At 33.8% G+C, this 26,865-nt stretch overlaps 1 protein-coding gene across 2 annotated transcripts in view; it reads left to right on the forward strand.

Moving 5' to 3' along the window:
- Tpst (Tyrosylprotein sulfotransferase) overlaps window positions 1–26,865 on the forward strand; it is a 95,736-nt gene that overhangs the window by 3,867 nt on the left and 65,004 nt on the right. Inside the window, exon 2 of one of the 2 annotated variants that reach the window (XM_074173260.1) lies at window positions 21,179–21,257. The exons of the other annotated variant lie outside the window; for it this stretch is intronic. The gene's annotated coding sequence lies outside the window, so the exon portion shown is untranslated. The remainder of the gene's footprint in view (window positions 1–21,178; window positions 21,258–26,865) is intronic. 2 annotated transcript variants of the gene reach the window in all.

Consider the following 26,865-nt stretch of genomic DNA (forward strand, 5'->3'; position numbering starts at 1 on the left):
TGCACTGATCTCTCACTTATATCCACTATTTCCCCAATTTGTCGTTGACTCCTACTAGGATCTTCTTCAACAGCAAGAAGAACTTGCAATTCATTATCTTCATTAGTAGCTGGCTTTATGCGCTCATGTTTGGAATAATTAATAGATCCAGTTTCAACGAATCGTCCCAAGACCTTTCGGAAAGATCTTTCATCTGGATGCCTTCTATCTGGATACCGTTGAGAATAAATTCTACTTGCCAATAAACAATTCCTGTCTGATTCACCTAATATGAAAATCATATCAATCAAATCACTTTTTGATAACAACATTCTGATGAAATTATACCGACAGTTCAACTTCACGATTGACTAAAAATTTCAATATTCATTTGCAGCCAAATATTTTGTTCTGTCATTTGCCAGACTACTTGATTTCCAATAAATATTTCATTCGCTGAAAGGTTGTTTTAGACCGAAAGAATATGGCACAAATTCCGAGATTTTTGAAATTATTGTAACTATTCAAAAACGTCCATTTTGTGGTGTAATTCGCAACTTGTTTATCTAGCAACAGGTAATTTTAGGAATGGGCGATATTTTAAGGAAAGGGTATTTTTTGTATATTCTTATCAGTCGTCAAATGGATTTCGCTTTGAAAAAATGACCATTTTTCGAAAGAAATGCTCATTTAAGAAAAACTATTGAACTTAGCCATAGGGAATACTTAATGAAATTTGTAGAGGTTTCGTTGGCGCTTCTTATGGATCAATAATATACAGGGTGTTCCATTTAATATAAGGAAGATTTTGCAAATTTTCATTTACAATATTTGGCAAGCGGTTTTTCATACCCTGTATATCACAGGTCGATTTCAGATATATCGTTTGAGAGAGTTACCAATGTAGAATATTCGACCAAAAAAAAATTTCAACTGGACTTGGCACCACTTTATAATTTCAAATATTCTGAGTGACGAATATTGGGAAAAAAAACCTGTCATGCTAGATATCTCGAAAACCATCAATATTTTCGAAGTGCAGATATACATAAAGTTTATTTTATTTTCTATGAAGAAACCGAAAAAGCGATAAAAAATATAGGTTGCCATTTAAAAAGACACAGTTGGGATCCGCCCAGAAAAAATCGAACACCCTGTGTGACCGCCAATATTTTTATTTTGTCGAGCTCGAGCAATAAGGTAATATTATAGAAAATTAGATTCCTATCTGCTTCCTATATAGAGATATGGAACACCGCGCCACTGTTGCAGGACCCTGTATATATATATATATATATATATATATATATATATATATATATATATATATATATATATATATATATATATATATATATATCCAGGGTGTCCCTGGACTTCCTCTTTTCCTCTCGGGAATGTATAGATGGGGTCAAAATATCACCAGTACTTCATATAACTTTTTTTCCTAAAATCCTTCGTTACCAAGTAACGGGCCCTCGAAGTTACAAAATGAAAAATGTTTTTCTTTGATAACTTTTCAAGTGAATATTCAAAATCATCCAAATTTTGGTAATTGACTAAACAAATGAATTCCGTCGATGAGCTTTCATGCAGAAGTCAGTTGTTTTGCTACAAAGTCAGGAACGGACTACCCCCGATGGTCCACACCCCAAAACTTTGAAATGACAGATATTTTTCAATATTTTTCAACAAAATAAGGTTACTTGTACAATTTTATGAATAAAAGTACTCGTGTGGAAAGTCGCTCGGAGCAACGAGTCTTGATAAAAATGTAGTTCTACTCGACGACATCAAACCCGCTCGTCCACCATTATTTGAAATGAATAATTATCAAAGCAGAAATAATAATGATAACGTTAATTCAACAACATTTATAACAGGAATAATACAAAGTATGCTAAAATGAAGTCGTAAACAAAAAGTACAGTACCTATATGGAAGTTTAAGTCACAATTGTGATAGCAGATATTTTTTCAAAAGAAATATCAAGTTCTGTAGATTCGTGGTGTTTTTAAACTAACAAGCTACTCTACTATGAAATATCGAATTCATTCCATATTTTGTATGTACATAATACGTGTGGAATAATCACGTTTCGTGTTGATCAGTTATCTGAATCTCATGAAACTCAACATTCGAATGTTTCAAATTCTTCTTCACAGCTAAACTGTTGAGGAGTTTCACTGATAATTATAATTTTATGGGAGAAATTCTTTAACACGAATCTAAATTTAGCTGAAAAAACGCACATCGGAAAAAATATTTACTATACTAATAAAAAGCAAACGAATGAACTACAAAAACGGCTGCACATGATCAGGTGAAAAATATCCAGGGAATAATTATGTTCCATTTCTTTCACAGATGTTGACAAAAAACCTTTTAGAAAGTTTTGATAAAAAATGAGAAACTGGAATGCGATTTTGTTTTGTTGAGTGGTGCGTTGTCATATGACTATCATTGTATTGTCAATATTCTATAGGATATTTTGAATTTTTTTGATATGGCCGAACAGTTTACATTCAATGAATATGCAGATATGCATGTATTTTATGGACGAGCATTTTGTAATGCTGCAGAAGCTCGTCGTCTGTATTCCGAGCATTTTCCCAATCGAACGGTACCGTCAAGAGAAACATTCGAGCGTGTCGATCGCAGCTTGAGGGAGACAGGTATGTAATAATTGATAATTAATTTGAGCACGTTGTTTTATTTCGATATTATTGTAGGTACAGTTTTGCCAAAACGAGGTGGTGAGGGCGCTCCTAGGACTGTACGTACTTTCCACAATAGATGGATTGGTAGAGGTGGGCCATATTCATGGCCATCGCGGTCTCCGGATTTAAATCCATTAGATTTCTTTCTGTGGGGGCATCTAAAAAGCCTTGTTTACGCTACACCTATTCACACAAGAGATGCATTGTTGAATAGAATAACATTACATTGTGAAGCCATACGAAACGACCCTGGAATGCTATTTCAAGTACAGAGAGGGTGTCTTCGCAGACTAAGAAAATGTATAGAGAGAGGAGGTGGTCATATCGAGCAGTTTCTCTAGCGGATTTTTCATTTCTGTTTGCTCTTGAGGCTCTTGAGTTTCGTTAGTTAAAGGTGTTTGCATTATAAAAATTCGTTTTGAACATTTTATCTATCATTTCCATTTTCCTTAAAAACTAATATTCTCGAATAATGGTAGACATCTCTGGATAAATGTTGTTGAATCAACGCTATCATTATTATTTCTGCTTTGATAATTATTCATTTCAAATAATGGTGGACGAGCGGGTTTGATGTCGTCGAGTGAAACTACATTTTTATCAACACTCGTTGCTCCGATCGACTTTCCACACGAGTACTTTTATTCATAAAATTGTCCAAGTAACCTTAATTTGTTGAAAAATATTGAAAAATATCTGTCATTTCAAAGTTTTGGGGTGTGGACCATCGGGGGTAGTCTGTTCCTGACTTTGTAGCAAAACAACTGACTCCTGCATGAAAGGTCATCGACGGAATTCATTTGTTTAGTCAATTACCAAAATTTGGATGATTTTGAATATTCACTTGAAAAGTTATCAAAGAAAAACATTTTTCATTTTGTAACTTCGAGGGCCCGTTACTTGGTAACGAAGGATTTTAGGAAAAAAAGTTATATGAAGTACTGGTGATATTTTGACCCCATCTATACATTCCCGAGAGGAAAAGAGGAAGTCCAGGGACACCCTGTATATATATATATATATATATATATATATATATATATATATATATATATATATATATATATACATATATATATACATATATATATATATATATATGTATATATATATATATATATATATATATATATATATATATATATATATATATATATATATATATTACAATGTAGGTTTTCACGGATGGTAGAATATGATGTGTTGTTTTTCCGGGTGTTTGTGGCTCTTCGCCTAAACGACTGAACGGATTTAGATGGAACTTTACATAAATACAGCATATACATCAGAATAACATAAAGGCTACAATTTACAAAGGTTTTGTGTAACTTTGGTCATAATATAACAAATAAGTATTGAGTAAGTCGGAAAAATTCTTGGCGTGCGCTTCCTAACCGCTGGAGTTACATGCTGATGATGTACCGTAAGATCGTTTATTCCGGCTACCGCCCGGTCAGTAGCCGGGCAGTTCGATGTGGGTGCTTTGTTCACTCAGTCAATCGGCCGATGTGTGAGTCGATGTTTTAAGCCGCAGGCTGAACGCTCGATTTTCACCTGCTATCGTCCAACCCATGTTAAGAATCACACGTTAAAAGACCTCGTTAATCCTTGGCTTGGCTCGTACAAGTTTCGACTTCTGAGGGTTGTCGTTTGTAGGGATGCGATATGTGGTTAACGGAAAAACATATTTTTTAAATAGTTCTGAATAAAAGTCCGCGATAGCATATATTTACCTCTTATGTGGTAGCCACTATATGCAAAATACTGAGCCATAAATACAATTGAATTGGATACTTTTTTTACAATGCACGTTTTAGAATATCTGTCAAATTCTTATAAAAATTTATACAATTGTATAAAAATTGATACAATTGTCGTTTTTAGTATTTAATGTAGATTAATTTATTAATTTGACGCAACGCAGTAAGCCATTACGCGTCGCGTCTACTGTATGACGACGGGGGACGACGCACAGGGTTAAAGGGGCGGTTTAAGCAATGAAGCGCCATCGTCGAGAACACGGGCAGACGGGTGAGGGCAAACTTCGTTGACGGTTGCGTTAGTGTTGCGAATTTTATAGGTAACATAATTCGATTTTCGAAGCTATTTATTACTTAGTGTAGTTGGCATATTTTTTTAGTTGCTGTATTTTTAAGAAAAATTATATAAATTACTAGCTGTTGTCCGCTCTTATATTAACGTACAGCCGAAGCTACTGAACCTAGAATCTTGAAATATGCAGGTAGGTTCTTTGTATAACATAAATAAGCATCAAGAAAGGGAATCAGGAATTTCTGTGTAACTTAATGTGATGAACCAAATTCTATGCGGGCGAAGCCACGGGCAACAACTAGTTATTGATATTAATAATTTGAGAACTTGGGCAATAGATTGCAATAACCAGCTAAGATTCTTGAGTTTTCTAGTATATTAAAGCCACATTAAAATTTTTTCATGTATATTTTAATAACATAGTTTTTTTTATAAATATTTCATTACCCAAGAATCATCAGAGGGGTCACAAAATATTATTATTGATAATTTCATTTGGAATTAAGTGTCTCCTTACTATGATTATTTTAAAATACCATAGCAGCGTGTTCTGTCGGGTTCAAGGAGCGTTGTATTATTGAATTTCTTCCTGACGTTTCGCTACTACACGTGGCTAACTTCTTATAAAATTCTTGATATTCTTAAATTTCATCTTGCTCCCCTTCTTTCGCTTTTTTCAGGTTTGTGAACACTTCTTAATATAAATAACTTTTTTCCGATTTTGTGAATTTGAGACAACGTTAAATTTTCCTTAAAACTGATTCATGCTGTTTAAAATTCAGATTTTTTGTAACCATAACTCAGAACTCTTTTCTTAATGTTTTCAACATATTCCCCTTGCGTGCATTTTTATATACGTCGTAAATGTGAAAAGTAAGGCGATTTTATGCTAAACGTATTATACCAACTTGTGGTAAAATCCAGCGCAAGTCGTGAAATCTCCAACGAAATTCTCCTAACTGTTCTGGTCGGTAATTCTCCAGTTGAAGTTTATTATAGCAGCGCAGCAATATTCTAAATTCATCTTTCTAGATAATCCAATTTGTCACGCCGAGTACAAAATCCTCGCAATATCCCGAAATATTCCCGCAACTGGTGCGATGATGGAGTTTAAAGTTCATGTGTGCTTTTTTTCAGTGGTAAAGTCCGATGCTGATTTCAAAATGGAAATGCATTCCTGAAATGAAAGAAAGATCTAGCTAGATTATCAAAAAATGATTCTGTATATGTTTTAAAATTTAAACATATTTTGATAAGCTAATTTTTGGAATCGACTGAGAATATACAGTGCATTTCTTTAATGGCTTTTGAACGGGTCAACTAAAAAAATTGAAATTTGGGATAATGAAATTAATGCATGAATACTTTATTTTGAAATAAAATTGACAGATGAAACTTTCAAAATGGCGACTGGGTGCCATCTGGAAAAAAAAATTAAACGCAAAAGGGGTGTCTTGTGACATACCATTTTGAAGCTCTTGACGAATACTTCACAAACCTATAATATGAAGTCAATATCTTCACCTACTATAAAATATACTATATAAATATAATATATAAATATTTCTTATCCCCTTTCATATATTGGGACCTTTCACCTAAGCGCAAATGCTCGTGTGTTGTGATAGGTATCCCTTTTTTTAAAAGGAGATTTTTATTCTGTCAGACATTTTATATACATTTGATATTTCTGGAGAATGGAGCTTTCAAGTATATGTGTTCAATATAATTTTTCAATAATAAGTTGATTGTAGCGTAGAAATGATTTTATAGCAATTTTGTATTTCTTTATGTCTATAATATTCCTGGACTCGGGTGGTAGTAAATTGAAAAGTTTTGGGCCAAAGTAATATACAGATTTCTGTGAATGACTTTTTTTGAATAAAGGTAGATGGATAGACCTTTTTATAACATATCTGGTCTCTTTTTCAATAGTTGAACTTTGGTAATTTACTTTGTTATGAAATATCCATATTAAACAAGAGTAAGAGTAGAGACTTCTGATGTTGAATAAGTTGATTTCTTCATACAGCTTTTTTGTGGAAAATAAACGGTCCTTCTTACAAATAATTTTCAGTAATGTGTTTTGCATTATTTGTAAACCTCCTAAATTTTTTTCAAACGTTCCTCCCCATGCTGTAATGCAATACTTAAGAACAGACTCTGCCAGTGCATAATATAAGGTAAGCATGTTCTTACGGGTTAGGATATCTCTCAGGGAGTAAAATTTGTGAATGAGTTGCCTTAGTCTCTTGATCATATACTGCGTATGCTCATCCCATCGTAAATGCTGGTCAGTTATGACTCCTGAATATTTAAGTTTAATCGATTTTTCGATCGTAGGACATTGGCAGATATTTTGAGCGCAATTTATTTTATGTATCTTCAAAAACTTTTCATTTGGTTGGTCGCTTTTTGTTAAAGTGATTGTCATAAATTTTGTTTTTCCAACGTTTAGGCTAAGAAGATTATAATCGAGCCATGCTTTCATCTTTTTCATTTGATTTTCCGCTTTTCTGTAGACTCCTTGCCATGAGTCTCCTGAGAAGATAATGACCGTATCGTCAGCGTAGGATATACTTAATATGTCCCTGAAAGTTTTTAATTTTACTAATACTATTTATGTATACCAAGAATAGAATAGGTCCTAATACAGTACCCTGTGGTACACCGGCGGTAATTGTTGAGAAATCACTAAGTTCTTCGTTTAACTTTACTCTTTGTGTTCTCTCTGATAGATAGTCTCGAAGTAAATCAAGTGTCAAACCCCGAACTCCATACCTATATAGCTTATGCAAGAGAATTTCGTGGGAAACGGTGTCAAAGGCTTTGGCAAGGTCAAGAAAAATGGCTATGCATCTGTCCGATCTGTCCAGTACCTCCACGCCGTTCCTCACGAAGTCTAGAACAGCATTTTCCGTATTTGATTTTTTTATGAATCCGTATTGACTATCGGTTAATACATCATTTGCATCGAAAAAGTTGATAAGCCTTCTTTTAATACTGTGCTCAAAGATTTTTGTGAAAGTATTTATTACAGAGATTGGCCTATAATTGCCCGGTAATCCTCGATCTCCTGCCTTATATACGGGTGTGATAATAGCCTGTTTCCATTGCTTAGGGATTTTTCCTTTTGCATAACATAGGTTTATTAAATATTCTATTGGTTTAATAATATGCAAATGTATGGACTTTACAGTTTGTGTGTTTATTTTATCCGGTCCAGGAGAGCAATTATTTTTTAATTTAGATATAATATCTATCAGTTCGTTGCATGTTACTGGATTTAAAAAAAGTGTTTTGTTCAAAAAAGTATCCTCCACGAGATCTTCAGATGCAATGTCAGGCTTTTCAATATTTTCCGACATTTTAGCGCCAATGGTTGAGAAAAAATTATTCAAGACGTTTGATTTTTCATGGTTTTCAGACACCACTTCTCCATTTTGCAACTTTATTGGCAAATCTAGGTTTTTTGTTTTTGATTTAGTACTATTTGATATTTCATTAATTATTTTCCAAGTCTGTTTAGAATTTCCTTTCACTGTGGCAAGTTTTTGTTGGTAATATTGGTTTTTAGTATGTTTTATTACTTGTTGACTCTATTTCTATATTCAGTGTATTCCCTTTTCAGGTTTTTGTTTTCTTTTTGTTTTATAAATATTTTCTTTAGTTTGTCTCTTTCACGTATCGATGTAACCAGCCCATTTGTTATCCATGGTTTGATTTTTTGTTTTTTATTTGCCACTTCGTACGTTTTAATTGATAATATTATATAATTGTTCAGTTTTTCAATGAATATGTCATAAGATTTTTGCACTTCTTGACAGGAGCAAACTTCTTCTGGCGGAACATATAATAATTTCCTGAAGACAAACACATTAATATCGATATTTCTAGAAATATTCCTTTTTATCTATCATATGGCAATTCCAACAACCCGATAAGGTTTGTTAAGTTATTTTTTGTTTATAAAAACGTCAAAAAATGTCAGTACGACAATGAACATCATTGTTCAGTTAGAATATTCTCATTTAGTTTTCGGTTTTACTAGTAGAAAGGTACCTCGTCAACAATCTCTAAATGGTCAATTCTCGTCCATTGGAAGAGAAAATTGAAGCGATTTTGTCCTATCTGTAGAAAATATTTGAGGGAACTTGTATCCAAATTCACAACTACCGGTAGTGTACATAACAAAAAGCCCCCAGGTCATCCGTCCATTCAGGAAGAACAGCAAGTGCAAATAATTGGTGAGATGGTAGTAAATCCTGAACAGTCTACTTATTCCGTCGCGAATGGTTGTGAGGTGTCTCCTTCTACTGTATGGAGACTTTTGAAGAGGAATAGGTATCATCCATACAAAATTAAAATGGTACACCAATTAACTGATCGAAGAACAGAATTCTGCGAAATCATGACGGAAACCATTGCAAGGCATCCTACCTATCTCCACAATATTTGTTTTAGTACATTTTTTAAAACGGCAATGTTCACAGACAAAATTGTCGTTATTGGAGTGACACCAACCCTCACGTTTTCCGGGAAACACATACCCAATATCCAGTAAAAATTAACTTTTGGGCAGAAATATTGGGAAACCATATTGTAGACCTGAGTAAATATGTAAATACTATGCCCAACGATTTTATTATTATTTATCTGATCAATATTGCTGAGGAGATTGGTGTGATAACTGCTCCCTGGGACCTTCCGAGTTACTTTTTAATTTTCAGTACATTATCTACATCATTATTATTTTTTTCAATAAAACCGTTTGATGTTAAATTTTTTTTTACTTATTTAATTTTCAAGTTTTTAGTTACTAATTTTTATGTACCTTAATGCCACACAGTTGTCGGCGCGATTTAACCATATGGAGGTAGTTGTGAAAAATATGTAATCCGCCATTTTGTAGCTGCTGTTATCTTGAATTTGCATCTTTTTCAAAGTATTCCACTATTCTACTAGTCAAGACCTATCATTTGATACCCACATTGAGGTAATTGTGAAAAATATGTAATCCGCCGTTTTGTAGCTGCGGCCATCTTGGAGTTGAATTGATATAGAATTTATTACATTGTATCGTCATCAAAACTAAATGTGTGTACCAAATATCAGATCAATCTGTCAACAGGAAGGTGGTCAAATTTCAATTACTAAATTTGATCCTAACAAACAAATATACAGGGCAAGGTGAATAAAACCGTTTAAAAAATAAGAAATATGGAGACACAATTCAGAATAAGAAAATACTTTTTATTAGGACATATAGTTTAGACGAATATTTTAATTACCAGACCTTTTCAAACTTTGCATAACATAATTTTATTTTTTCAGTTGTAAAATGTAATATATTTGGTGACATAATGTGAAATCTATTTTTATTCTGTTGACGTCAAAATGTTTTTATTTTTACATTTTATTTTATTCTTCGACACGATATATTTAAGTAAGGGCGACGACATATTCGCTTACGAAGTCGCCATCTATGGGATCAACAGAGAACTCAATCCCTGAATATCAAAGCTATAACGACGCTCCCCGAGGCGGTCAGTTTCAAAGCCAAGCCTCGACATCGATCGCCGACGAGATTCGTCCTCTTACATTCACTGCAGCTCTCACTGAAAGATAACTAGTTGAAAACAAGAGCCCAAACACCCCGCATATATGAACCAACAACAGATAGCGCTCTTTCAACCTTCCACAGGCCGAACCACAGTTCTCTGTCGATCCCATAGATGGCGTTTTCGTAAGGGCAGATGTCATCGCCTTTACTAACTCAGGCTTGTCGTTTAAGGACATTTGAGTTCCAACAACGCATCTGTGTGCGATCGTTGTCATGATCCCAAAACTGGGTTAGAACCCGCTGTTCCTGCAGAATTATCGCCCGATCAATCTGCTCTCGTCAGCGTTTAAGCTGGCTGAAAAAGTCGTCTGCAAAGACTCAACGAAGAAGTTGAGGACTCAAATGTTCTGCCAGACGAACAATTCGGGTTCAGGAGATAACACTCCACTGAGCTACAGGCGCTGAGACTGGTCGAAAACACCATCGCAGAGCTGAATCAAAATCGCAAAGTCCATGTCGTTTTATTAGACATTTCGAAGACCGTGTATGGCACGAAGGCCTTCTGCATAAACTAGTCGCGTTCGATCTGGCGTTCGACCTGCCTCGGGGCCCGATCCGGTGGATTGGGTCTTTCCTGAAAGACAGAACATTTCGGGTTAGAGTAGATGGCTCTTTGTATGACAACAGAGAGATCCTCGCTGGAGTGCCACATGGGGCAGTGCTCTCCCCCACCCTGTACTCTCTCTACACGAGTGACTTTCCGAGGTCTGAGCGTGTGAAGATATCTCTCTATGCCGACGACACGGCTATCCTCTCGTCTTCCATGGGTCGGGAGCTCGGGATCGTCTCATGCAACGTACATTGGACGACCTCGAGCGCTGGTACATCGAATGGAAGATCCGAGTGAACCCGGACAAGACTCAGGCGATAACCATGGGAAAAACGATATCTTCTCCGGCCAGAAAAGTGAGGATCTCTGGAAGGGAGATCGACTGGCAGCGCGGGTAAAGTACCTCGGTCTTCTAATAGACCGTAGGAACTCGCACATCATAACCGTGAAGGCAAAGATAGAGGGTCGGATCAAAAGTCTGTACCCTCTGATCAATAGACGATCCAAACTGAGCCTAAAGAACAAACTTACGATCTACAAAACGATGTTCAAGCCTGTCATCATGTATGCTTCAGGCGTCTGGGGACAAGCGGCTCCGTCTAATATCTCCATTCAGATTTCAAAACAAGTTGATAAGGATGATTGTGAATGCTCCTTGGTTCGTACGGAATGAATCCATACGCATAGATTTTCAGCTGTCTTCCATTCAGCAGTCCATTCAGTCGAGGAATCGACAAGTTTTTGATAGTGCGGAAACTCACTACAATCCGTCAGTTAGGGAAGCTATAGACTATGCTGTAGACAACCCCTCCCGATATAGAAGGCCCAGACTCTCTGTCGAAGGAGGCCCTCATCTCCCCCGTTAACAGATGAACAATTTTTTCATCCATCACACCCCAGCCAAGCACAACGATTATGGACATTCAGGATTGCTCACTTTTGCGATTTTGTTAGACACGTCACGTGATCTCGTGACGTAACAGTGGTGACTCTGGATTGATTCGGTACTGCACTTTTAAATTAAAATAAACAAATTTCATGTAAATCCCTTAGTAAAATATCATTTTTATATAAGATTGAATACTTAATATAAATGGATTAATACTAAGTAAAAATTTTTCTTTTGTGGATGATAGAGCGAGCTATTTTGCCGTTTTTGGAAGAAAGAGGTTTCATCAGTTTTTTATTAATTTCGTGAAAACTGTAACTCTCACAAAAATTTTGTGGGGAACTTTGTTTTAGATAATAGTATTATCTAAAAAATTTTTTTATAACTTTTTGTTCCATCTTTTATAATAAACGCTTGATAATCAAAAATATATAAGTAATAAATTGTTTATAGGTGTAACAATTTTTTTTTTATTTATCTGACGGAAAATACATGATACGGTTTTTATTTTTTATTAAGAAAATGAGAAATTTAGATAATTTAACTTACACTTTGTTCCATAAATGATGAAATTGATAAATCTCCAATTTAATACTACATTAGAGCAAAAAGGAACTACTTTATCCACTAAATATATTTGAATTAATTTTTTTTTGCATAAATGTAGAAAAATAATTTTGAAGGACTAATGTATTACTTTATTAAATTTTCGATTTTTTTTCTATTATCAGAATTGTTTAATTTTTTTTAAGTAACCTATTTTCGTCGGCCTTTAAGTTATTATATTTCATTGTGACAATTGTTCTTTTGCAAAATTCAAAAATAATATTTGAAGGAAAATTTTCCTTTTTTCAATTTTTTTGAAAGAGTTCTGACTACAACTCCTGACCCTTTTCTAAATCCATTTAAATGATGTTTTTCGAAAAGCTTCTTCAAACTTTTTATTTTTTTCTAACCAATCATCTGTAGGTTTAATATGACCTCCCAATGAAAGTTGCTGGACCCAAGAAGGTATATTAAAATTACGATCAATATATTCTATATATTCAATATATTCTAAAGAGTCCTCTGTTATTTCTGGAATATTTATATTTGAAGTTGAAGGAATGTTAATAGGAAATGTCAGATCTACTAGATGAAAATGAGCTACTGCAATTTGATCCTATTGTCTGCTCTAAAATCGTTTCTGCGTTAATTTCAATTTCCACCTTTTTCATGACTTTTGGAGTAATATATTCTTCTATTGTCGGTTCTTCAGTATTGACTGCAGTCTGGAGGATGGTAGAATTTTTTTCCCTGAATGATTATTCTGATTCGGTAAATTACTTCCAATGGACTAGGATGTTCATTTGGACCACGGCTTCTAATTTGAGAAAATCCATTTTTGAGAGTAAATTCATCCCCTCTTTTGCAGCGACGAATCCATTATTTTTGCAAAGTTGTGGAAACCATATCCTTAGCAATAGGAAAAGAGTGAAATATTACATCAGTAACACCACTTTTCTATAAAGTCAACTGATTGCTTTTGCAAGTTGACATTGCACAAATACGACCAGGCATTTAACTAAAAATTACAAGGTTATTTAATGGTTAGACAATTATTGCTATTACTTACAAAAATGTGAATATTTCCAATTCTTACCTTAATTCAATTTAAAAATGTTCAAAAAACAGAAAAAAGTTTCACAATGGCAAAAAACAAACCTCAAAACGGAAGAAAATAATAGAGTCTTGTATGGCGTGTACTCGTGTTACACCAGTTTAAAAAATATCCAAAAGCACAAAAAAATACGACTTTCACAATAACAAACTCAATGTTTCAGAAACCTAATTGGTATAGTTGAATAAAAATTTAATCAAAATAAACAAAAACAATGTAATACTGTCAGAAAATAATCCTCAAAAAATGTTAAAATAACACACAGTCTTATGGCAGCTACTAAAAGTGCCACCATGAAGGGCGGTACCGATGTGTGAGGACATTCATGCTGCCATCCCATGATCAATTATGACCCACTTGTCCTTCTGACAAGCGCCAGTCCTAAAGGTAAGGAAGCCAGGCTCTAACTTGTTCGAAATTAAGATGAAATTGGCCAAGGCATCTGTGGTTCAACCTATGGAGGGTTGATGAATATCGATGGAATCGATGGATTTTTTGAGAAAAATGAAAATGAATTTTTTGAATTGGCCCCGTTCAAAATGTATTCATACCAATATCTACTTTATATTTTGATGTGATTTCTGTATATTTTATGCTTTGTTAATAAGAATACTTTTTTTTATCTCGACAATGAAGTATACCTTAATTGATTCATGTTAATGTGTCAATTCATGTGAACAGTGCAATGAATGTTGAAATTTTATTGTCAGTGAAAAAATCTCCTGAAGATTGTCTAAGATGAATTTCATAGTCACCCTATATTATGTCAACACAGATGAGTGAGGGGTTGGGTTACCCGCTTCGTAGAATGGCATTCCATATTCTATATAAGGTTCAATTAGTGCCTGGAAACCTAGCTCATTAGAACTCACTTTCTCTGCATAACATCTGGAGTACATCTTACTTTTGAATTGTCTGACATATTCAATATGTGATGAAAAATCCAAAACGTTCTGTTTTAAATTTGTTTTGCAATATACAAGTAACATCATCTATTTATTGGAGGTTCATCAAATAATCCGGTCAATCTAGACACTGGAAGGTACATAAATTTACAACAAGCTGCAAACGCGTGTAATTGTTCAAAACATTGTTAAAAATAAGATTTTAAAATTCCGAATGATTGCGATGCCTGGAAAAAAGTTTATTAGATGTCAAAGGTCAAAAATCTCGAAAAAAATTGTTTTTTTGCGATTTTCAGGAAAACGGTAAGTTTATTCATGAAATAACTTCAGATAAAAATTGTAGATCCAAAAATTCTCTATAAAAAATGTATCAATACTTTTTTTTCTTAGAGCCACCGTTTCTGAGATACGACGAGTCAAAAAGTTGTAAAAGTTGTAATCGTCATTATATGTACACGTTTCCACGCCACCTATGAGGTAGTGTACCTAGCGCGTTTTTTTAACGTGGTTCCCCCAACATGTCTGTTGTGATTCTGTCAAATTGAAAACTTGCATAATAAAATATATTAAGAAGGGTTGGATACCATAAAAGCGATTGAAATTAAAAAAATGTAAAAATTTATTCATCTGAGTCATAACCTTCAAATACTTCTTCTTGTCGTTCTTCTTCTTGGTCTTCGTCAAGAATGATGTATCGCATGTTTCCTCGTTGGTATCAAATGAATCCTCCACTATTGGTGACTCAGCATTAGAACATGACTGGCCTTGACATTGTGTACATGCCAGAGAACACAACAGTCCAACTTTTTTACAACCACATTTAGCGCTGCATTACTTTTTACAGTTGCAAAAAATTGTGTTCAGCAGTTTTTCCGGCGCAGGTGGGACTAAAGTCTGAATAGGTTCTAATGCATTGTCGACCAGCTTCCAACCCCAGTCTTTTGGGTCTAGCTGATAACCAAGCCACACTTGAACTTGGTAATATACCCGGAAAAGATGTTGATGAGCAGCAACTGAGGTTGGAGAAAGACAAGCTAACTGCACCTGTTTCTTATTTTTAGTGTTTTTTACGAAACATGCATATCAATACTTATCTAAGCAGGTGTTTTTTTCAGAGCTTTGTACATAGAAAGAAGAAACTGATTCCCTTTGGTGATAATTTCTTGTTGAGTAGAATTACTTTTTTTGAAAACTTCAGCACATTGAACTAAATCTTGTTTTTCAAACATTTTAAAGACTGTTGCTTTACCCCTCCTGTAAAATGCAGACGTCGTATCACAGCCAGTTATTGCGTGTAAAAATAGTACATGATTTTGACTCTTTGCAAAAGTAGATAAACTCTTTGACGAATATATTTCGGTTTGACTTTGAGCTTTTCCTGGCTTTAGAAAGAAAATAGTTTTTTCAGGTGGAGTTCGAGCAGTAAGAAGTACGAGTAAGTCTACATCTTCCCCAACAACAATAGTTGTATTTGACAAATTAAATTGCTCAATAGCTGTTTCAATAATCAGTACGTCGGCATCGTTATTAGCCTGTTTAACCAATATCTTTTCACCAATAAACTTATCCTTCAACATTGAAATGAACCGAGATTTGTTGTGAGTATTTGCAAGAAATTTCTGTTGACTGGTAGGAACTGTCATCAAATTCATCAAATGTTCATCAAATAGAATATCGGAAGATGAAGATGTTGCTAAAGTTCGACGACGTTGTTCTGCAGCTTTAATATTTCTCGGGCAATCATCATAGCCATCAAATACGATCGTAATTCTGGCACCAAAATGTCTACGTACATACTGAACGTATTTATTTAAAATAATGCTAAATGTTTCTTCACTATCCCACACAACACGATGTAGTAAGTATCCACCGTCAATGATGTATGTCGTATTAGTATTGTTAATTTCAATATTGACCTGTTGGAAACAATTGTAAATGGCAGACTTTTGTGTTTTAGGCATCCTGAGGTCATCAAACAACGATTCCTGAAAATCGCGAAAAACCGATTTTTTTCGAGATTTTTGACCTTTGAACTCGAATAAATTTTTTTCCAGGCATCGCAATCATTCGGAATTTTGAAATTTTATTTTTAATCATGTTTTGAACAGTTACACGCATTTGCAGCTTGTTGTAAATTTATGTACCTTCACTCTTATTTTTAGTCTAATTTGACCGGACTAAAACAAGCCATTGAATGATATTGAATTCCTTTTCAAAATATAGAAGTAACTCTGCCAGTCGATTTGAATTTCACGTAAGCCATTTTTACTCGTTTGATAGCGTAATTAACTTTGTTCATAGAAAACTTTGAATACATTTCGGTTTTTTTGTGTATGGTTCTCATTTTCTCTCAATTTTCTCTTCAAAGATATTTTTGGATGTTTTCAATTCAGTTTTATTCATTTTCTCAATTGCTAAATGTAAACTCCGTCTATTTCGTTATTGGATAATGTTTTGGTGCAAGATAAAATCTTTATTACATTCGTTGATTAAGCAATTTCCCGCGTCGAGATTCACTCCGTGTACCGAAGGTTTGCCTATTATCCCGCTCAACGAAAGTTGAATGCCGTTTAGGTACTTCCACGATATGAAATTTTTATGTTTCGTCATTTTGATTAGAATAAGTGGGTTCGTTTTGTTTAATGATAATTGGAGTATGCGAGTAGTGAAATTTTTGTATAATGATTTAATTTTCACTAATTAACTATCAAGAACTAGGTTATACAGGGTGTTTATTAAACATGCGGCAAAAATTTAAGGGACTATCCTTGGATATTTTGTCCTTTGATGATTTTTGATAGGGCGCTTTCTTTCGAAGATACGAAGCGAACATTTCAACAATAACAATTTATTACCAAAAATTACATGTAACGTTCCTTAATCTACAAGAACCGTTGAAAATGACTACTCCCCGCTTGGATGGAAGAATCCAATCTTCTCCTCATCGTTTCAAAAACACTAGGATCACTTACAAGACATAATATTCAAATTGAATGTCTGCAGCCGTTTGTAGTAATCGGAATGTTCTTGATAGGTATAGTGCACACCTAAAGTTGACGGCACTCTCAAAGGTCAAAAAAACCAATACATAGAAATGAATCGGTAGTGAAATAGTCCACGTGGACTGTAGAATTGGCGGGTTTTATTGGATAATTTTTACTAACCGAGTTTTATGATTGGCTGAAGAGTCATAAAATTTAATTTGAAGTTATGTTACGGTGACGAATAGAAATCGGGGAGTGCGGAGATGCTGGTTATCGCCGTCGTGTTCAGTTCAGGAAGAACTGATTGCAATTTGAGTGTTGAAATTCGATATTGGTTCAGTTATAATTACTTGAAATTTTTGTTATATGCTTACAAACGCAGACTTTTTCCAGTGTAGTGATTCCAATGGCTATGGTGAACAATGCGAAAAAGAGATACCAGTGAATAAGATTCGGATGCATTCGAATATTGAAACACAGAGAGTATATTTTAATGTGTATAATAATCACCATATCAAGTTTGGTTTCGATGGAAACAAACTTTTAGAAGCAACATTAGATTTGACCGAAACTCCTTTCTCAACTGTACGTAAAATAGTCAAAAAAAAACCTTATGAACGCAAGACGCGATGTGATACACGATTACAAAACCTTTAGATGTTCATCTTATAAAATTATTGAAAAAAAACAATATACGACTGTTACAAAAGCAATGAGATTTCTACAACTGATATCATAAGGAAGAAATTGAATACTTCCGGCCATAACGTGAGATGCTGTGACAAAACTCTTCAGAATTGGATAAATAAACTAGGATTTAGATTTAAAATAATGAACAAATGTCAAGCAGTTATGGAAAGCAGAAGAATAGTGGAATTGCGTAACAAATACTTAGAACAAATAACTAAATATACACAAAAAGAACAACGGCAAATTTTCTATTTGGACGAAACTTGGTATGAAACTCACGACACAGTAACGAAAGGATGGACTGATGGTTTGAGAATGTGTACGCCTAACATGCCCGCAAACAAAGGATCGCGACTAATCATTGTGCATTGCGGTGGAAGAAAGGATGGGTTCCGAATTCTTTCAAATTATGTGGAAAAAATACTTGAGAACTGCAATGTTGACTATCATAAGAACATGGAAGCCAATATTTTCGAGAGATGGATTGAAAACACATTGATCCCAAATTTGGATGCGAATAGTGTAATAGTCCTTGACAATGCTTCCTATCATTCGCGACAGCTCATCAAAGTACCGAATAAAAATTCGAGGAAAGATGAAATATAAAGTTTTTCAATGAATAACAATTTGGATTTTGAAGAATACTATACCAAAAACCAACTACTTGAAGTTTTGCAGACAAAAACATTTGAAAAAGTGTATGCCTTTGAGAGTATTGCTGAAAAGTATGGACACACAATACTGATACTTCCCTACTATTTTTGTGTTTTCAATCCCGTCGAGTTAATTTCGGGAAAATTGAAACAAAACATCAGGCGTAAAAATAATTTTTCAAATTTTCATAAGAAGGTAATAGAGCTAATTAAAGAAGAATTATCTAATATTACCGAAGAAGACTGGCAGAAAAAGATTAAAAAAGTAATTTTAGTTGAAAAAGACTATACGGAGATTGGACCATATTAATGGTGGAAATATTGATTTAAACGACGACAGTGATAGTGAAACAGAGGAATTATCAGAAGCTTTCGAAGAAAGTTAGTGAAGTGTTTTTGAAGTGATCGATTGTATTTAATATATGTGAGTAAGTAGGAAGGTAGGTTGCACTAATATCTTTACCTGAACTATACCAACGGAATTGTCAGATTTTTTTACTTGGTAGGTCCAGTGTAATACGCTATACGGCTACGTTGATAATTTTGAAATTACCAAAATTGTCATTGTCGAAATTCTTTTTCGCCCCGTATCTTCCAAACAAAGCGCCTTATCAAAATCATCAAAGGACAAAATATCCTTAGAATAGTCCAAGGAATAGTCCCTTATATTTTAACCGAATGTATAATAAACACTCTGTATAGATTGAAAATTACTGCAGGAGATGCCAAGTAATACTTCGATGGTTGATTCAACTTTTTACAAGCATGGCTACTTTTCTCCATGAGACAAAACTGATATAGAGCAAAGCCATAGTTAATCACTTTAGGAATCATTAGAGAGGAGTGAGACATGATTAATTAAAACACAATACACTCCGCACCAAGGAATTCAAAACCAAAATCTCATAGTATGAGATCAACTCCAACAAATACTTTGAATTAGTCACGACGTTTATACGGCGTCTTAACAACCGATGTTACTTAAATCAACGTCAATGCATGTGTAAACAACATTTTCTATAAAAAATATAGTGACATTTCATTCTTCTCTAAACATATTTATTTATTCATCAATTTCTACTTAGTCCTCTTCAAAGTAGTTCCCCTCAAATATAATACACTTCTGCAAGCGTTTTTTCCAATTTTTGAAGCAGTTCGAATATGCATTTTTTTGGTAAGTCTTTGATATCTAACCAAAGGCCGTACAAAATAGGAAAGGAAAATAAGTTTCATTTTCGGAAATGTCTTTTATAAAATAAGTTCTTTATATCAACAAGGGTCATTTATTTTGTCATGGCTCATAAATTGCATTGCATGGGGTGGTAAACGTAAAATCATGTCTCCTGTCTTAGACAAATATAAGGGTGGTGATTTCATTCCTCATGAAACAGTTATTATATTACTTCTTCATGAAATAATTATCTATTTATATTTTTTGTTGAAAAGTACAAATGAAAAAACATATTTCTCTATATACACAATAACAAGCAAAATGTCTCAGTGAAATTACAAGTAAAACAAACAAGCCAAATAACATAAAGTGATAAATCATCGTTAAAATTCATCCCGAAACTAACAATTTATATTAACGCCAGTTGGATAATATGAAATAGTGCTTTTCCAAACATGCCCTACGTTTTTGGCTGTTGCGGAAAGTGGAGACAGGAAAGTGTATTTTCCGCTCTAGAGAAATCTTTTTTAACCAAAAATTATTGTACGGTCGGATTAGTACAGTTATACACTTGTGTTAATATTTTATGCTTTTGGAAAAAAATCGTTGAAAATTATTGAAAATGGGTAAAATATCTACTTCTTTTAATCAGGACTAGACATTAAAATTGGACAAAATTTACATAAAAAAAATTATAATTTTCATTTTTTGTTGGTGAAAAAACGCCACTGTTATCAACTTTTTTTCAAATAGAAACGATGGTCTCGTCTTTTAATTCTCTAACATTATTTTCATTTTTGAAAATCAGACACCTCGATCCTGAGTAATAAGCAGTTTCATATTCTGTTTAGAATCTGTAAAGTATTCAAAATGTTTATTATTCACTTTCTGACAATAATGAGATCTGTTTACAATGTTTTAGAGGTAATTTCGATGTTCTAATCAAAAGTTCTCCATCTCTGAATCTAAAATCGAATGTGTATGGTGTCAAATAAACCACAAAAGTAAGATTTGTGGATAATTGGTTTTAAGTAGATATTCTTGAAATTTAAACATTTTCTGTGATACAATCGGCCGATACTTGATGAAAATCCATAACGTATTCAAGAAACACGTGTTGCGGTTTGGTAAACTGTGTAATGAACATCTCACAATAAAGGAATATGCTTTCATAATATACCAAAGTAAAATTTGTTACTCCAGTGTATAATGATTTCGTTGTCACCCAGTATAATCTTCTCATGCTCAACACTACAAAATTGAACTAATCCAGTAAAATGAAATAGCCGATTTCTCTTTCAGGAATATTTCCATTTGTTTTATAGAACAGACATTTCAAAAATTGCCTCTGAACTCGTTCTATATTGGAAACATAAGTCAGGTGAGATTCTTCTTATTCTAGTTTACTCAATACGTAACTATGATATACAGGGTGTCAATTTGAAAACGTCCCACCCTTAATGTCTTCCTTCCAGTAAACAAAATGAGGAATCGAAAAAAAGGTCATTTTTATTATCAAGGGGTACACTTTCAAGGAATATTTGTAGCCCTCGTGGTTCAACCCCTTAGGAGGAGTAGTTATCCTTAGAAATTTAAATGGGAAGGGGGCCATGTCGTACATCATTTGAATTGGCGTTCAATTCTGCTTCCAATGGTACCTTGACTTATAATTCTTTAATGAGCATTTTCTGAAAAATAGCTTTCTAAACTTACGCGTTTAATTAGAATTTGCCTATTCTGAGATGCATTATTGTATTGACTCCTTTTAATAAAAATGTAGGTGGCACCGTTCCAACCCTTGAATGACAGGAGTAAATGTATCACGCGTGGGATTTTTATTTTTTGGTTATTGTCCTGTTACAAAATAAAATATAATCTGCCAGAGAGACATTTCAAACATAAAATCTATTTACGTGTATCTTATAAACTGTTCGAAATGTTCTGCTGGAAATGTTACATTTCCAGCAGAACTTTACGTTCTGCTGGAAATGTAACAGATCCTACTACATCCATTTGAGTTTCCAGCTCATGATTTATGAGAGGATCGATAGTCTTTTCAAGCATTTCACGGTATAGATTGCCACTCAAGTTTTCTTCCAGAAATAATAGACCAATAATGGCATTTTCACGAATACCAGTCCAAACATTAACTTTTTGTGGGTGTTGTGTATGCCTTTCCCGAAAAATATGTGGGGTTTTGTCAATCCAATAGCGGCAATGGGGCATGTTCCTCAATTTGGGTTATTACAGCAAATGCAAGTTTGAACAAAATAAAGTTGAGTTTAATTCATGAGTTTTTTAAATTCACTTCGAAAAATATCAAATTGATGTTTCAAATGTTGGGTTTTAATTTTTAAAGGGATTTGTTTCAAATTCACATATTGGCAACAGCGCCTATATCAAGTTGAAATAATTTATACGTACCTAGATATTATCTTTATAAATCAACAATTAAGGCAAAATATAAATTATAGTTCAATACCACCTCCACAAGCCACATAAACAACAGTCGTTTTGTTATTTATTTATATAGAGGAAGATAGGTTAGATGCACAAAATGTCATATGTCACAGAATGTCTCGGAACTCGGAACATAAGTAAAAAGACCAGCACGCCTCTGAAATATGTCATCTTTGTTTGTCTCATACAGGTAACAGATTCATTGTCCTTTATTAGCTATAACCGATGTTGCCAAATGGTGAAATAGAAACGAATCCCTTTAAATGTTGAATGCATTATTTAATTCCTCTTTTTTAAGTATTTAAATAATTTTTTAAAGAAAAAGGTTGGAATAATAAGTTTAAAATGCGTTGTTTCAGAGTTCTTTTATGAAAACTACTTGATTTTCGTCAGGAGGGACATCCCCCATTTTGTCTGTTAACATTGCTATTCAGAAAAAATAAACACTCATCGCTAAAGCAGATGTTTAACCGAAGATTAGGGATGGTATTGACTCGATGAGATATGATTTCCCAAAAATCTATTTTTCTATCATAATCATCCTCGTGGCGCTCTTGAAGAATCTGCATTTTATAAGAATGAAATTTATGCATTTTCAATGCTTTTCTTACAGTCTCGCGTGACATTCCCGTCTGTTCTGATACTGATCGTAAGGAGATCGTTGGCTCTGCAGCAAACGTTATTTTCTTTTTATTTGTCACTGAACCAGTTTCGTAAAACTAACTCACCAAATCAAACACATACCGATGACTTAGATTACAATTTGGATGTTTTTCGTTAAAAAGATATACTGGCGTTCGTGGGCATTTCCAATTTCTCCATAAATTATAATCATTTCAGTTCTGTCTTGAAGAATGTAAACCATTTTACCATTTTTGTGCACTCATTTAATCAGTGAACAGCCCAACAGGTACAACTGTATGCACAATACTACCACATCGTTCAAATTTGCGTACCAATTGTTTGCCTGAAAACAGAAACTTTTTACAGCAGAAGTAGCAGAGAAAGACAGCTATCTGTATACTTTCTGCGATGAGAATTGAAAACTAAGCATTCACTGAACACAACTTTACTACCATCTACGTTTTACTATTAGACTACTTTTTGATGTAAATTAATTGTAGCTAATGTTCTTACCAGTTCTGGTCAAACTATCAGGGCCGTAGCGAAAAGAAATACCAAGGGGGGAAGGAATCCAAATTTTCCCAACCCCACCAGAAAAATTTCCCAACTTTCGAAAAAATGAAAGCCGGGGGATTAGTTACTACTAGAATATATTAATTTTCTTACTTAGCTATCCAAAGATTGGCTGAATGCTTATGCCCGTTAGGTTATGCACAAACAAAAATAAATTTTGGTAATTATAAAAATAATAATGGGAATTATTCTACTTTGGACCAGGTCCTTGGTCTTCCACCATGTATAGGAATATTCAATACAAATGAAAGGAAACAACACTTAAATAATATTGTACTTATTGTTTTCTACTATTATTTTTTTTTATCTTCACGGCCCAAAATTTCCCAACTTTTTCCCAAGTCGAAAAAGCAGGGGGGAGGCTCCCCCCTCATCCCCCTCATGGCGACGGCCCTGCAAACCATGCATCTTAGTATAGGCGTACTTATGATTGCTTCTCTTATTTTAGAACGCTATTTTTCGGAAAATGCTAATGCCAATGTTACCTCTAATAAAGGGTTGGAACGGTACCACCTAATATTCTTACCAGTTCTGGTCAAACCATGTATTTCAGAATAGGCGTACTTTACTTATTTTACTTTCGAACACTATTTTTCCAAAAATGCTCATAAAAAAATAATAAGTCAGGGTATCATTAGAAGCAGAATTGCACGAGAGCTGCAATTAGTCCTTGAAAGTGTCCCTCTTGACAATAAAATCGACCTGTTTTTGCGATTCCTCATATTGTTTACTGGAAGGAAGATATTAAGGGTGAAAGTTTTCAAATTGACACCTTGTATAGTTGTATTTTATAAATATTCTTAAAGTCTCCACCCTGTCTCACTAAGAACACAGTTATTTTGTCAATTCATGATCAACCATGACGGCCAAGTCATTGATCTCTCTACATATTTTGATATTGCATGTTCAATCGTCTCAAACTTCTTATATTATGAAACGAAGGAACCTTTGGGAATATTTCATTGGAGATGATTAATTATCATGACACCACTGAAAAATTGAATCAATGTTATTCTGTAGATGCAAACAGTCTGATTCACTGTCTATTGTTGTATTGTTGAAAATCTTGAGGTTATTGACATAAAATAATTTTGGAAAAACAATAATTCGGGGACGGTGGTCAATAAAGAATAGAAACAGCTGTGGATCGAAATTGGAACCCTGTGGCAACCTTGATGTGACTAAATAGGTCGCATACTGATTGATACTTATCGATTAAGTAGGATCTAAAAATATTAACCATATTAGCAGCGAAGCCGAATATTAAATGTATAGATTTTCAACTGCATCTGCCAAAAACTTTGACATACGAGACAAATTGATCATACATGATTTTTCATATTGGATTTTTCGATATTAAATTCTTGATATAATTTTTGATGCACACTATACACAATTGTTCCCAATAATTTAGAGAAATTACGCAGAATGGATATTTTTCAATAATTTTCTATTCAAGTCGGAACTGCCTTTTCTAGGACTGGACGAATCTTCGTGATATTTCAAGAAGTAGGATACGTTGGTACGTTGAAATAATTTGAATAAATGCATCAACGATTTAATTACCGCGTAAACACAAACTTTGAAAACAAAGCTAGGTATATAATCTTGGCCAATCATTAATTCATTTTTAACTTTTTTGCAGCTTTGAAAATATCTTTGTTATATTTCGTGATGGAAATGCAATTCATTCTGAGGTTTACTGAGACAGTATAACCAAAGTTTACCGAATAGTATTCTGTAGTCTTTGGTATAACCACTCTTCATTGTTTCTGAAGTTCAAATATTTCCTTTTTCATCATCGATAAAATCCCAGATTTTTTTAGGTTCGGCCGATATATTGTTTTCAGCTGTCTAAACAAACCACCAATACTCTCTCCCCAGTTGTGTTTTTATTTGAGAACGGAGTACGATGAGTTTCTCTTTTATTCATCTAACCGAAAATATCCATAGGGGTATGCTTTCGCCTTCACTGAGGCTTGGTGAAAATGCCAATGGATGTTATTTTTTCACTACACATTTACTTTGAAGTGTAACAGTAAAACTTTCATTTTTTTTAATTCGTTGGTTTCGTGGTGGTTGGACTGAATCGAATTATCGTATAGCTTCATTGTTTTAGAATCTGGAATACTTTCGTCACCATTTTTATGAATGCTATATTGCGTCTCTCTTCTTTTGAATTTCTTTTCACATCAACTAGCAATATTTCTGAGAGTGGTTAAGAAAACTATCAATATTTGATAGGCTATAGCCACTCGTCTTGTTCTTGTTTTTTCTGACACCTCAACGGCTTTTTATCTTAGCGCATCTTGCATTACTTTAAGGATCCCGCCTAATCGGCATAATCTCAAGTATCATATATCCTTATGACCTTTTGTTAAGTGTTAATTAAGCTCATTAATTATATTCACACAAAATAAAACTTATTACAAAATCATATTTATATGACACTTTTTCCGAGTGTCTCTATCTTTTGAGTAACTGCCTTTTCTGTAACGTAGTCTAGTTTCCATGTACGTATGTTACCCTTATCTTATAACGTTTTTGAGTCATTAGAGGTGGGGAAGAAAAATTTCAAATATTGAAAAATAGAAAACAAAAAATTTATTTAGGAAATTTGAATAACATGATCAGTCATAACAGATGTTCAATATGCCCACCATTATTGTCAATGCATAATTGATAACCTCTTCTTATATTTATAAGTGTATCAGAAATTGCTTCATTATTGACATTCAGATTCATTATTTCACGTCGAATCGTGTCTTTAATTAATTGAATTATTATCGTTATTAACAATGTCTTTAAGAAATCCCCAGAAAAATGAATCCATAGGGGTCAAGTCTGGACTGTTAGGTGGCCATTTAATGCTTCCATTGTTTCCTATCCATATTGGGAATACATTTTTCAAATGTTCTTGAACAGGTAGATGAGGGGTTGCTCCATCTTGCATCCAAATCGTATTGGCAAGCTCGGCTTCCGAAAATTTTTGTATAAGAATATTTTTTACTTCTGGGAAAAGTATTTCTTGATAGGTAACTCCTGTCAATATATAATCATAAAATATTGGGCCAACAATTTTATTTCTATAAATTCCGCACCAAACGCTAACAGTTTTCTTCCTGATTTCTTCATTTGTTTAAACAATCGTTTTCTGTTGTCCTTTCTTTCCCACGACCTTCGATTTTTCCTATTGAAAACTCCTGCCGTGGAAAAATATGACTCATCAGTCCATAATATTTTAGTTTGATAATCGGTATCTGCATTCAAGTTTTGAATCATCTGTTGGCAAAATTCCAGCCTTTTCCTCTTATGTTCCTCTGTTGAAACTT

This window comes from Leptinotarsa decemlineata, unplaced genomic scaffold (assembly GCF_025532065.1).
Source record: "Leptinotarsa decemlineata unplaced genomic scaffold, Ldec_3_MD MMD2_tig00000218_RagTag_RagTag, whole genome shotgun sequence".
Classification (NCBI taxonomy): Eukaryota; Metazoa; Arthropoda; class Insecta; order Coleoptera; family Chrysomelidae; genus Leptinotarsa; species Leptinotarsa decemlineata.